Below are 4,106 nucleotides of genomic sequence, written 5' to 3'. Positions count from 1 at the left end.
TCTTGTTTCTGGACTGCATTACAGGAGGCCTTGGGTAGTAAACTATTGATGAGCACTGCTTTTCACGCCGCCACTGATGGTCAAACCGAGAGAACAATTCAAACTTTAGAGGATCTTCTTCGTGCCTGTGCCTTAGATTTCCAAACTTCTTGGGAGAAATGTTTACCTCTGGTTGAGTTCTCTTACAACAACAGCTATCAAGCCTCCATTAAAATGGCACCATATGAAGCTCTGTACGGTAGAAAATGCCGTACTCCGTCTGGGATCAAACCCAAAATGTTCCAATGCTAGGACCTGATTTGGTGACCGAGTCCATTGAACAAGTTAAAATCATTCGGGAGCGGATGAAAGCCGCTCAGGACCGTCAAAAATCATATGCTGATGTCCGTCGTCGACCACTTTCTTTTGAGGTTGATGATCAAGTATTCCTTAAAGTGTCACCTATGAAAGGGGTGAAACGGTTTGGCGTAAAAGGGAAGCTGAGCCCTAAATATATTGGACCTTTCCGGGTGATTGAAAAGATTGGTCCTGCTGCTTACCGTTTAGAATTGCCTCCAAATCTGAGCAAGGTGCACAATGTCTTCCATGTTTCTCAGTTGAGGAAGTACATTAGTGACCCTAGCCATATCATCCAAGAAGAGATTCTTGAATTGGAGCCTAACTTGGCGGTTGAAGAAAGGCCAATTCGGATTCTTGAAAAAGCCAACAAGCAACTTAGGAGCAAAGTTGTACCTTTAGTCCGTGTTCTTTGGCGTTGTGGAAAAGTCGAAGAAGAGACTTGGGAGACTGAAGCTTCTATGTTAGCTAAATATCCTGAGTTATTCTCGTAAGGTATTCCTTTTCTTACTCTTTTTCCGCGTTACTAAGCCGTATTTAATCATAATTAGTAAAGATATTATTCTTATTATAGAACTTTAAACTAAAATTTTGGAAATGCTTTTATGATTTTTAATGGTTTTAACATTAATGAGTGTTAAATCTTGTTATTGGAGACGTCCCAATAATGGGTTTTCTCATTTATTGGTGTAGAAATATTTTTTTTTATATATATCTTGATATGAATGTGGATGTTCTTGTCTGATCAACAAGAGTATCACCGTTTCATTGAAAAGATACCTATATTTTTCTTATGATTATATTATTAAGATGTTGTATACTATAATTTCTCCTTCTAAGTTTCGAGGACGAAACTTTTTAAAAGGAGGGGTGATTGTAACACCCCGTAATTTCGGACCATTATTATATTGCGGAAGTAATTTATTAATCAAGTAAAATTTTATATTAATGTATTTGAAGTAATAATAATTCAAAGAAATATAATTCTATTATATTTTGAAGTAAAGTATTTATTTTGATAGTTTCGAAATGTTTAAAAATAGTTTAAACCGTGTAAAAACATTTTATTTCGAAATAAGGGCATATCGGGAGAAAAATGACAACTCTTTTGAAAATTGGACAAACGATTTTGGAAATGGGTCATATGAGTACTCAATCTTCTTGTAATCTCATGTTTAAGAACTTTGGCCTTGTCGGAATTTGCATTTGACAAACGGTTCTAATTATTGTCGAAACGAGCCAAAACCGACTCATGAAATCCCGCCTAAAACCCGTCTCCTTTCTCCCTTTTCCGCGGCACACCTCCCTTCCCCCTTTCTTTCTGATTTTTCTTGCCCAACCACATTACCTTGAACATTCTAAACAATTCCCAAATCATAAACACCATTTTATACAAAAACCTAAGGTAATTTCATCATAATTTCTTCATTTCTAGTCCGATTTTCGCAAAATTTATATTTTCGGAATCCTCTCTTCAAGATCTACATCCTAGTATGTTTTAATTTCAGTTTTCTTAATGTCGATTTAAGACGATTTTGGGCATAATTTCGATTTTTGTGCTTATTGTTGTGTTTTTATTGTTTATTTAGGTGAAGATTTAGAAGACGAGTTTGGAGACTCGTATATAGTTGAAGATAGGGGTTAGTTGGCAGATTATTGTTGGTGTTCAAGTGCTAATTGCTCATTTTGTTGCTAAAGGTAACATATTTCGAGTTACTCGACGAATAATCGTCACATTCTTTGCTTTTTGTTTGATTTTGTGATTGTTAATTGAGTAGTTTATTTCACATGATAATATGGGTTAAATTCATGTCTAATTCATGTCTTTTGTTAGTTTAAGTTCACATATTAGTATGGAAATGAATTGGGAATGATTATTTAATGCTCAAAACGGTGTTAAAATGAACAAAAACGGAGAAAACGGAGGTTAGGGGTGGCGGCCAGCAGAGCTCGAGGCGGGCCACGGCGGCCTCTGGTTGGCCCGGGTTGGCCCGTTGCTTGTTTCGCGGTTTTTCATGCATTATTTGTCGTTTCGGGTTTATTAATGTTATATTTAGTATAAGTAACAAATGGGTAATCTTTTGAAATGAATCATATTAGTAGTAAATATAATGTTAATGGTAAAAAAAATTATGTTTATATTGGTAGTTGCACATGTTAGGATAGGTTATGATATGAAATTGTAATGAATAGGCTTAAAATGAATTTTATAGCGATAATTGCAATGTTTTGATGATTAAGCCGAAAACTGAGCCTTGGTCCCTTTGACTGAATCGATGTCAGTCAATTGTGTGATTGGTCAGCCGCAATTTAACCCGTACCTATCGCAGGGCTGGGGTTGCGGGTAAAAATTCGGTTGGATGAAATTTTGTATGAATTGGATAATCGGCCTTATTCTTGTTTTAGGCCATTTATTATGTTTTTATTTCACATGTGTTGTTGGTTGATTTGAGTAGTTTCTTATATTGTAGAAACGGCCCTAGATTCCCTGAAACCTTTAAAATTGTTAATATTGCTAGAAATGGAATTGGTATTGAATACTTCTTGCAGGTTGTTGTGTTTGTCATAGATAGGTCTTTATAGTCTCTGACGAGTGTATGTTCACTGCTTAATAGCCTTTGTGTTCCTGACTTGGTGGGTTTATATGCAAGTTGGGGCATGACCTCGTTACTTATTTTGATAGTAAGTGGTCAGCTTAAGTACTAGCCAACCCTTTGGTGGACTCCTTAGGGTACTCACTTTGTTTTAGAAAAATTGTGAGTCTTGGGTGCGGTGGTGTGTATCCGCATGTCTAGGTCTCTTGTGATTTTTAGGCTAGGGTTGTGTTGTGTCTTGGCCATGTTTTGATAGAACCTCTGAGCCAAGATACCGGTTTGATTACCTTCCCTACCTCGTGGTATAGACTCGAGTTACAGAGTGACTATTGACCGTACTAAGAACTTATGCCTGTCTTTGATATATTGTCCTTTCTTGTATGGTGATTTTATGAATTGTAATAGGTGAGATGCAAGCCGGTTACAATTGATAAAGTTTGGATTACTGCTTGTTATATATTTCACATGATAGTTTAATTTGGTCAGTTTAGTACTCATATGTTAGAATACTTGATAATTAGATTATTTGTGATGTTGTTTACATGTTACATTACATGTTACATTAAACATGACATTTCGTGGCTGGGAGGACTCGAAGTTACTCCCCACTGAATTGTGGCTTTCTTGTTTGTATAAAATGCGATTGGCAGGTTGATGATGATTAGATAGGGTCACAGACGAGCTAGTGAGCAAAAGAACCTTGGACCTAGTTTGGTTATATTTTGTAGTAAACCTTTAAACTTATGGTTGTGTATATATTTTGAAGGGACATATGTCTCCCTCTTTTACTTTGGTTTGTATCACCTTATTCTCGTGACTTTAGCTATGTTATGTAAATTAGTTTGTTAGATTTGCAGGTTCTGGCACTCTTCATTTGGAAGTGTTTGTGAATGGTTTAGAAAAGTTTTTAAAATTACAGGTTTTTATCTAGTCGAACCAATTACAAACATATCCTGTCAGTTTTTCTATAGAATTTACGTGTTTATTTAACGTTAAAATGAGGGTGTCACAGAGTATCCCTTGTAAGAACCAATCATAGTAGGGTTTGATCCAAGAAGTTGTGTCCTCCAGAATCGGACAAATTTGATCAGGCCTTTCTATGGTTGGTTCCAACAGGTGGATGATGGGTATTTTATCAAACACAGCAGGGCTGAAGTTTGATCCCAGGCTAGCTAG

This window comes from Silene latifolia, unplaced genomic scaffold, assembly GCF_048544455.1.
Source record: "Silene latifolia isolate original U9 population unplaced genomic scaffold, ASM4854445v1 scaffold_264, whole genome shotgun sequence".
NCBI lineage: Eukaryota > Viridiplantae > Streptophyta > Magnoliopsida > Caryophyllales > Caryophyllaceae > Silene > Silene latifolia.
Note: the sequence above shows the minus strand (reverse complement) of the source record.